The sequence below is a fragment of the Nannospalax galili genome, unplaced genomic scaffold (assembly GCF_000622305.1).
Source record: "Nannospalax galili isolate Female #2095 unplaced genomic scaffold, S.galili_v1.0 scaffold2280, whole genome shotgun sequence".
Classification (NCBI taxonomy): Eukaryota; Metazoa; Chordata; class Mammalia; order Rodentia; family Spalacidae; genus Nannospalax; species Nannospalax galili.
Window position 1 is genome coordinate 366,512 of NW_008346434.1, and position 9,574 is coordinate 376,085.

At 41.4% G+C, this 9,574-nt stretch overlaps 1 long non-coding RNA gene across 1 annotated transcript; it reads right to left on the reverse strand.

Moving 5' to 3' along the window:
* Positions 1 to 1,243: 1,243 nt before the first annotated feature.
* Positions 1,244 to 6,690, reverse strand: LOC115071993. The gene is made up of 2 exons (XR_003851053.1): positions 6,607 to 6,690; positions 1,244 to 1,442 (listed from the first exon to the last, which is right to left on the reverse strand). It is a non-coding gene; the product is annotated as an uncharacterized LOC115071993 (long non-coding RNA).
* Positions 6,691 to 9,574: the final 2,884 nt, after the last annotated feature.

The window sequence follows — 9,574 nt, forward strand, 5'->3', positions numbered from 1 at the left end:
TCTGGCAATTAAGTCCAACTGCAGCTTGTGATAAGCTACAGATTGTTTACTTTTTCTTCCATGTCCCTCCCTCCCCCATCCCTCCCTTCTCTCTTTTCCCTCCCTCCCTCTTCCTACCTAGGGGTAAGACATTAAGCTTCATTCATGCTAGGTAAGCACCCTGTCACTGAGCTATGCCTCTAGCACTCCTCCATGTTCTTGAGTAAAGATGTATGTATATAGCCTGACTGTTCCATTCATGGACAAACAGCATGAAAGATTTGGAATAATTTGCAAGTTCTACTGGCGGAAGGTTTTATAAAACCCACTGAAGTTCAATAAAGGCCGTTTTATGTTTTGTTTCCAAGGAAGAGTCTCCTGAATGCCACTTTTGCTTAGCTCATAGAGCAGAGACTAAAATAAAAGAAAATCGGGGGCCTAGGACCTCCAAACCCAGGGAACCCTCCAAAATGCCTTTGCAGAATTTGGGGTAGTTGTCTGGGGACAAGAAAATATTTTTTGCAGATGATTCATGCCTGGGTGATGTTATAAAAGTTGAAGTGGAGCGCATGTGACTTTCTGACCCTTGCAAACTGATTGAATCAGTACCTGAATCTGCTTAGAATGAAATGCAAAGAAGCAAATCTTGTACTTACTGAATCAGGGCAGAATTGAAGTTTAAACCTTGATGTAAAATGTGTGAGAACTATGAAAAAGACTCCGCAAATCCCTGAGATGTTACTGTCCCAGTATATTGTTCTTTTCCTAGGTGAACAAATACTGTCTCTTTGTCTCCAGGGATGCTATTAATAAAGTACATAATGTAAAAATCAAAGCATAGTTTCTTTTTTATATTTTATTTATTTTTGTTTTATGTGTATACGTGTATTGCCTGCATGTAGGTAAGTGCACCCATGTCATGCAATACCAGCGGAGGACAGAAGAGGCTGTTGGATCCCCTGGAACTGGAGTTACGGACCATTGTTAGCTGCCATGTGGGTGCTGGGATTCGAACCCGGGTCTTCTGCAAGAACAGTCAGTGTTCTTAACCACTGAGCCATCTCTCCAGCCCCCAAAGCATAGTTTCTTTGTTGTGAATCATTTGGGTTGAGGGGGCACACTTGTCAGTAAGGCGCTTAGGAAATTGTGGATTAACTATGGCTCTAAGATCTTGTATGAAGCTTCATTGTGCTCAGTGAAGTCTTTGGACTTTATTGCATATTAGCCAGGGTTCTCTAGAGGAACATAACCAATAGAATAAATATATATTAAAAGGGGATTTATTAGATTGGCATACACAATACAGACTGGGTGGTCCAACAACGCTGTCTGCATACTGGAGAGGATGAGAACTCAGTCGCTGCCTAGTCCATGAGGCATATTCCCATTCTGGCGCTGAAAGGAGGGTTCCTGGAGAGCTGCTGGTCTTTAGAACACTCTGGAAGGCTGAAGAAGCTGTATTCCTGGGTCAGTGAAGGATGGCAGCAACAGAGCACATGCAGTCACCAGAATGAAGTGAGGGCAGGATGGCAAAAGCAACTCTGCTTATCCCTCAATCCTCTCTATGTCTGGGTTGCTGCCATTGGAAGGTGCTGCCCATTCTGGGGGAGGCTCTTCCCCATCTCAATGAATCCTTCCAGGAAATACCCTCCCAGACCTCCCAGAGGTCTCTTAGTTGATGTGAGTTCACAACCGAGGTTAACCACTATAAGTAGAATGGGAGTATTTCAAGGATTTTTTATAAGGAACAGTAAGGCTGTGCTTTATCGTCAACTGTTATAGGAGTGAGCCAAGGGTTTCAGGTTTGAGAGAGTGCTGAGCAATTTAGGAAGCTGTTTTGAAGGATCAGTCTGAATTTTAGCAGGCTCAGCTCTTTTTATTTCTCTCAGATCTGTAGAATGGGCCCACCGAGTATCAGGGAATTGAGAGAGAGGTATTTTGATGAAATTTTACAGTCTACCCAGAACAACCACTTTGGACCTGGTAAACACATATTTCAGTGTCTTGAAAAATCTGGGATTCTTAATATTATTTCTCCTGAGCAAATCTGATTTGACCTTCTACTGTACAATACAGGTTTGCTCTTAGGGCTGAATCACATAATAGAAAAGAATGACTTTCAGAGAAAGAAATGTGGCTGACAGTTATAGGTTCCTACAAGGAAACCTCTTCAATTTGATTATAAACTCCCACCAGTGAGGTTTTTTTTTTTCTTTTAATTACTCTGAGGAAGATTTTGATTTATCATGATGGGGTTTAGAGAGAGTATCTACTAACACAGTATAAATCTCTCCATTTATTTCAAGTGTAGTTTCTCTGTGTGAATTTAAAGGAATTATGTGAAGCAGCTTGCTGGGAAACTCATCAGAGTCCTGCCAACATTGACCAATATCACAGGAAATATGAGGTTAGAGTCTTCTCATCCCCGGGCAGATGGTATAGGTTCCTTTTTGATGGTGTTCAAAGGTAAATTATTTTTCCAGTGTTCTCATTTTGCTTTCAGTAGTGATGACTGTTTTTGTGGAAGAGTTGTTGGATAAGGATGTTTCAGTTAGGGTGTGGCTCCTGCATTGGCTGTAATTGTAGTCATACATTTATTTGTCCGGTGGCTTCCTTTTTTGTTGCAATATTCTCTCAAAGTGTTCTGCTAAATGTTGTAACTTTGTCAAGGGACTCAAGCCTCATTCAAGTTTATATTTCTTTAATATATTACTTATCTCTATGTGTAGTTCATTAGCCAAATGGGCTGGAAAAGCTACTCATTCCAGCCGCTAAAGCCAGTGCGCTATGTAAATATGTTCTCTAAGCAAATGGGAAGGTCCAGAGAAAGTTCATCTTTTCATCTCTTGAGAAGATTGGATTATGGTCCAATCTACCCTCACAGTGAAGCCCTCGATTATGACTTCAGGGAGCAATTGCCTTATTTTCTAGTTTCTTTTTTCTATTATCATAGACATGCTTGCCAGGATGTTCAAAATCTTCAGTGGGATCTTTCAATCTACTTCTTGACCAACTTTCAGCATTTCTAGGACTGAGTATGATGTGAAAAAACTAATCTGATGCTGGGTGTCTTGAATCACAGCAATAAAAAAATCTTAAGCTCTTTTTAAAATATTTTTAAAGTAAGTGTGTGTGTGTGTGTACATGTTTTCGAAGTTATGTGGAGGCCTCAGGAATACTGGGTTTCTACCTCAATTACTCTCCATCTTTGATTTTGAGACAGGGTCTCTCACTGAACCTGGAGCTTGCCAATTGCCTAGACGAGTTGGACAGCAAGCTTCAGAGATCTTGTCTCCATTTCCTCAGTGCCAGAATTATAGGCAACTGCTGCTGTGTCTGGTTTTTAAATGGGTGCTGGGGGTCAAATTTGGGTCCTCATGCTTGTGTGGCAAGCAGTTTACCCATCTCTCCAGCCCTTTCCCAGCCCTCTGGAAAATCCCTTGTAATGGGCTTGGAGGTCATCTGGAGAATACAGTTTAAATTCTCCTGAGGTTGGTAATGCAGCTTCACTGCAAAGACTTTTATTATTATTATTATTATTATTATTATTCATTGTTATTTTGAGAGAGGGTCTCCCTGTAGCCCAGCTGACCTGGAACTCTCTGTATAGACTAGGCTGGCTTTGATCTCATAAATTCAGGTCTGCCTGCCTCTGCCTCCTCAGTGCTGGGTTTAATGGTGTGCACCACCACACTCAGCAATAAAGATTTATTTTACAAGGTATTTGTTGCTGGGGTCTTTGGAGCAAGGGACAAGGGCTTCCTCTTCAGAAGGATCAGGCAACAGAGGCTGGAGAAGAACAAGGGAGTAGCAGGCTTCTGCCATGGAAGTTGGCTCAGTCTGCATCTTAGCCTCTGATTTCTCACTAGTACATTCTCTTAGGGAGGAAATCCTAGAACCATTCTGTGATTTAGGATTCTTTGCTTGCCAATCAAAGGTGTGTTCCATTGTTTTGAGAAGTTTTATAGCTTCTATTTTCAAGCATGCTTTTAAGATGGGCTATTTTCTCTCTATGTAAAAGGTTATCTACCAAAAGTGGTCACTGAAATTTCCGAATTATCTTCAACGAAGTAGAGCCCCTTCACCCCACCCCCGTCCCCCCAAGCACAAGATCTTGGCCCGTGATTTTTAAACTTGCAGGTGGCAGGAGTTCTAGGTGGAGGATTTGTACAACCATCGTGGCCTTTGATGTCTCTAAGATGCTAAGAAAGTTCTGACAATTCCAGCCAAAGGGTCTACTGTCTTGGAATTCATGAAACAGGGTCTCCATCTCCTTTGTTGAATGTAAAAGAGTAACCTATCCTACTTCAGAAAAACAAATTATCATTTTATGTACAACAAACAGGGCTACAGTCCAAGAGGGACTCACCATGGAACTCTTTAGTGGAGAAGAAAGTTTGGTGGGCAGCTAGGTATCTGTACCCAGGCACTCACAAACACTCACTGAAGAACTCCTTCAGGTTCAACTTCTGTTTGTAAACTACCCAAAATACAATCAGATTAAATTGCACACTTTATATTTTTATTTCATAAAACAAAAGAGGGTACAGGTTCCAGTCTGGGAAGTCTATGATGGAAGGTGGCAAGATGCTTAAAGTGGAGTTAGACAGATTGCTCAGTGGTTAAAAGCTCTTGTTGCTCTTGAAGAGGACTGGGGTTCGGTTTCTAGCACCCACATGGTGGCCCACAACTGTCCATAACTTCAGTTCCAGGGCATCTGATGTCCTCTTCTAGCCTCTGAGCATACTAGGTATGCATGTGTGCACTTACAAAATACACTCAGGCAAAACACTCATATACATAATTTTTTAATTGAAAAAAAAAAGTGCTCTTAGCCACACCATCATATGTGTTAGAAAACAAAAAGAAGACATTGGTTAGTTTTCCTAATAAGGGTTTCTAGGTGTCAAAGACTTGATAAAAAGAAAATCCTTAGTCTATCTGCTGGATAATCTGTTTTATTTTTGGAGGTCAAGTTTTGCATATGATTATCACAGGCATCACAAGAAATACGTTTCACTTACACTAGGAACTCAAGCAAGTTTGATTTTGCTTATGTAGCGTAACTGGTTTTGTTTGACCAGAGACTCTTCTGACCTGGTATCTATTTTTTTTTTAATATATATAAGAATGACATTTAAGAGACACAATCAATTAGAGTTAATCAGGTGATGCTAAATTGGGAGGTGGAAAAGGAAAGAAAAGGGAATTCTAAGCAACAATGTCCCAATGATTGCAATCACTGAGGGGAGGGCTGTACTTTAATAGCTCATTTAACCTCCATCCTTGACCGGTAAAGTGTAGGCTAGGGAGATTCAAAGTGCCAGTCTGTGTGAAGATTGGCCTTTCTCTCTGACAAACTTCCTGGGAGAAACAGTGTTAGAAGCAAGTGACCTAGTTCCAGACTCTTAAATGCCTATACTATCACCAGTGTTTTGAAGAATAGTTTCACTGTGAGGAGATCAGAAGTCTGTATTTTATCACCAGCTTTCAATGCCAACACACATTCTTCATCTAAATATTTCAGTTTTTATTTTCAAGTCACTCTCCATCAACCACTCACCTAGCCTCATAATCAACTTCTAATTCCACTGAAGAAACTTGTCATCACCAAGATAAAAAATTATAAATATATCTATTTACCTGTGGTGCTTACGATCAAACACAGGGCCTTATCAAGTTAGGCTGAGCTGTATCATCATCTTCCCAAGTCTTGAATTTATTCATTGTTATTTTATTTTGTGGTGCTGAGAGCGAACCCAGGACCTCACATGTGCTCGGGAAGCAGTGACACTGAATTACGTCCCCAGCCCTCTTTTTGCTTTTTTTAAAAATTTTGAGACAAGATCTCACTAAGTTGCCCAGGTTGGCCTTGAACTTCAAATCCTCATGCTTCATTCTCTGGACTAGATGGCATTATAAACCTGCACTACCAGGCTTAGATTCTAAAACACTGAACTTAAATAAGCTTTTTGACAAAAAGACAGAAATCATATATATCCCCAGATCTCTCCTTGTCTTTGATTTCATAGACCTCCTTTTCAGCCTTGACTTACCCCATTCTCCTTTATACATCTGTCATCATTGATTTTCCTCTGCATCATCATAAATGTGGTCTATCAGTTCAGGCCCCTTGACTTACCCCATTCTCCTTTATACATCTGTCATCATTGATTTTCCTCTGCATCATCATAAATGTGGTCTATCAGTTCAGGCCCCTTGACAGCATCCTTACCTCAGTTTAGCCTATTGTGTTTCCTTGTCATTCAACTGTCACTCGGCTCACACCAAGGAAATGTTGGCCTTCTAAATTGCTTCATCATCACAAAGATCAATGCCATGGCAAACTAGTGGCCCTCAGACTGAAGTCAGTCACCAAATGGATTTGGCAATCCTGTTTTTCCAGTGTCAGCTCTACTCAGATCTCCTGCCTTATCATCTGCTTGTTTGGTCTTAGTCATCTTAGGAGGAATCTTGCTCCTGGTTCACTGAAGCTAAACCACTTTGACGACTATCCACCTGTCTGCCTGAATTCCAAACATCTTACCATGGTGTATTAGTTCTGTTGCTGTGCTAAAAACACTATGATCAAGGCAACTAATAGAAAGAAGGGTTAATTTGGCTTACGGTTCCAGAGAGAGAGAGCCCATAATGACGGGGAGGCATGGTGGACAGAGCAGAAAGCCGAGAGCTCACATCTTTGGTCAGTTGCAGGAAGTAGAGAGAAAGCCGAGCTTGAACTGGAGCAAGGCTATGAACTCTGAAAGGGCCCTCAGTGACATGCTGCCTCCAGAGGCCACACCTCCTAAAGGTTCCGTGACCCTCCCCCAAAAGCACCACCGGCTGACCAAGTGTTTGAGCCTGTGGAGGACATTCCCATTCACACTACCACACTGGGCTTGCAAAGCTCCGTCTCCACCATCCTCTTCCTACCACGCAGTGTACCTCTTACTCACCGTGGCACAGTCACGTTGAATTTGTTGGAATTCCTACATGATTAGTGCTTTCCTTAGCTTCCTGACAGTCAAAAACTATGATTTTTACTTAGAAATCAGGTGAATTCCTCCCTGATCCCCCTGCAACTTCTGGCAGAAATTGCCTCTGAACCCTGAAAACTGACTTATGTACTCTCTCCTTACACTTTCATGATTAATTTATCGTTCATATCATGCACTATAGAATTATTTTTTGTCTATTCATCTGTGTGCCTCTCTACACCATAAACTACTTGGGGAAAAGTACTGCTTTGTGTTAAATGTCATTTCCCTTCTAAAAAGCAGCACAGCACATTTTTAATGAAGGGTAGTTCTCAAGGTCACTGGCATCCACTGAGAGTCAAGAAAGATAAGAATCACGATGAATGAGAAGAGAAAATGGGGGGAGGACGAGAAAGCACAGGAGTCTCCCCATATGTCTTCAGACATCTGATGAGGGAGAAGGTCACAGACCACAGGCACACAGGGCTATCAGGATCCCAGGTCACTGCGAAGGGGAGAAGAGCACTGTAAAAGCCAGTTGTCATTTACAACTCCCCTTTCTCTCACATCTCACATTCAAGCCTGTAACCCAACATCCACCCCACATCCTCACTTCTGCCCTTTTCCTGCTTTAACCCTAGTCCAAGACACTCTTGTTTAGTACCTGCATTATTGTAAGAGCCTCCTAGTGGAGTTCCTTGCCCTTGTGCTCGACCTCTTCCCCGTCTATTATCAACCTAGCAATTTTAGCTTCTTTTGACCGACAAGCGAAAAATGTCATGTCTTATCTTAAATTCCTCTAATGGAGTCACATCTTACTCTAAAAGTTGAAGTCCTCTCAAGACCTCATGACACTTGTGATGTGGCCACTGTTCACCTCGCTGGTCTCGTTGGTGTCCTGTTATTCTCCCCCCTGTGTCGTTCCACCACAGTGGCTGCCTTGCTGCCCCCTTGACTTGTAGAAATACATGCTTTTGTAGTGTGAACACAGAACTCATGAAACTTCCTTTCTTTCTCACAGGGAAAACGCACATCATATACATGGTTCTATATCTTGATCTTTTTCATTTAGTCTGAAAGACTTTTACATATTATAATACATAGGGGACCTCTTTCTTTTTACATCTTAGATTCCTTTAAGTAAACAGATTCACCATGACTTATGTTGTTTGTCCTCTACTGGGGAGCACTTGAACTGTCTATAAATATTTTCTAGGGACTGGAGAGATAGCTCAGTAGTTAAGAGCACTGGCTGCTCTTGCAGAGGACCTGGGTTCAATTCCCAGCACCCACATAGCACCGTCCATAGCTCCAGCTCCAGGGGATCCAATGCCCTCTTCTGTTCTCCGAGGGCATTGACAACATGGGTGCACTTACACACATGCAGGCATAATACTCATACACAGAAAATAAAAATAATAGCAATAGATAACTTATTCAGATGTCTGAGTACATGTCAGATGTCTGAGCCTCTTAAGACACATGGGAACTGTTTGTTAAAGGGTAAAATACACTTGTAATTTAGATAAATATTTCCAAACCATTCTTTCCATTCGATAATAAAATATATAGCCTTTATTGAATTTTTAAAATATTTATTTATTTATTCTTATGTGTATGAGTGTTTTGCCTGCATGTATGTAAGTGCACTCATGCATGAAATGCCTGAGAAGGCCAGAAGAGGGTGATGGATCTCCTGGAACTGGAGTTACAGATGGTTGGTAGTTGCCTTGTGAGTGCTAGGAACTGAATACAGGTTCTCTGTAAGAGCAGCCAGTGCTCTTAACCACTGAGACATCTTTCCTGCATACTTGAATTAAAAAACTCCCCCTTTCTTGAATATTTTAAGTTTATAAGCTATCTCCTTTTCTTTTCTCTGACTTCTCTGTATCTTTTACTTATTTAACTCTTGGGTTGTTATTAACTTTCTCTCACCTGGGCGTGGTGGCACACACCTTTAATCTCAGCACCCTGGAGGCAGAAGTTGGTGGATCTCTGTGAGAACAAGGCTGGTCTGTTTTCTATGGTGAATTCTAGGCCAACTGGGGCTACCTGGAGATTCTGTCTCAAAAAGAAAAAAAAAATTCTCTCAATCTCTAGAAATTCTTTTTTACATCATAGTGATAAAGCCTTGTCTATGATATGGGTTAAAATATATGTTTTCCCTCGATTTGTCATTTGTATTTATCTAACATTTTTTTTTTAGTAGTGTTATGCTATCTTACATTAATGCAGTCCAAAAGAAGTGTGATGCAGTCTAAGCTAGGACTTTCATCTATTTTGTGGTAGCATTTTCCTGTAGGAAAGTTGCACTGTTAAGTTCTTTCTAGTTTTCATGTGTGGTGAGCCTCATCTTCTGTCTCCCATTGATGGATGCTGGTTGGGAGAAGCACCAGGTGCCTCTACTTAACAGTGTCAACTTTCGATCTTTTGTCTTTATGGTGGTGACATGCATTCAGCAAAACCTATTCATTGGGCTAGTGACATGCCACACAATCCTCTGTCGTGTTGTTGGGTAGCAGCAGTGAACTGTAGCAACCAGCCAGCCACGTGACAGTGAGCGTTGGCAACTCGAGTTGCAGTGTGCTGAACATTATGGTGTTCGCTAGGCTAGGTGT